Source organism: Acyrthosiphon pisum, chromosome A1 (genome assembly GCF_005508785.2).
Source record: "Acyrthosiphon pisum isolate AL4f chromosome A1, pea_aphid_22Mar2018_4r6ur, whole genome shotgun sequence".
Lineage (NCBI taxonomy): Eukaryota > Metazoa > Arthropoda > Insecta > Hemiptera > Aphididae > Acyrthosiphon > Acyrthosiphon pisum.
In genome coordinates, this window is record NC_042494.1 from 65,392,283 (window position 1) to 65,393,249 (window position 967).

Below are 967 nucleotides of genomic sequence, written 5' to 3' on the forward strand. Positions count from 1 at the left end.
AAAATATAGGTACTTCATTACTTCGCGTGCATTTCACCAGTCCTCCCCAAGTTGGAAAATCGTAATTATTTCGTACCTAATTAATGAGATCATAATTAGTGTGAATTTGTACGTATTGCATGAAATTCAGGCACCAGTCCGATGTGCGACCTACATATACATTTTCGGTCCACTGTGTGACCCACATATTTTATCAATTGACCTATACTGCATTTTTAATAGTTATTAATTATTAGTTATTGTTATCACAATATATATGTAAACAACTTTATAAATATAAATGTTAATATAGCAGACTGCTCACTCTGTAAGTTGCCTTAATGACACAGTTTACACAGTGTTTACTTTATAGTAATTTATCCTTTTTTTGTCTGATAAGAATTCATCGTAATTTATGTTATAAGATCAACTTTCATGTCTGATGAAAATTCTTCAAATATAGTTTGCTTGTTCGGGTGACGGGAATAAGGGATCTCCACCACTCTTCTTTAAGTTGTCTAGTCGCCCAGGTAATATGGAGATGTACCGTTTACATTTATTTCATATAACTTTTTCAGTATTTTCCACAAACAATCTATAGTTTAATTGTCACTTTAAGTTTACAGAGAAAATTATTATTACTAATTTATAAATTGATAATAATGTTTACCTACAATTTTCAAAAGTCTTGAGTTGAGAACCATTAGTGAATATCTATTGCAGACTGTTTATTACACTAATTATTTGGTTGTCTTTCTCCCGATATAACTCTGTGTGCTAATGGTATTATGCCATTAGACATAATATCGTTTGCAATTATTCTGTCACTCCTTGAAATTAATATAAAAATCAAACATAATAACATATCTGTAATAGAATAAAAAGTATATTACAAAACATACCCGATATTGTAAAACCTCTTTCTGCACGACTTCATCGTGGCTTTTAATGATGTCTTTTTCCGCAGTCTGTCGAATTGCGAGATCAA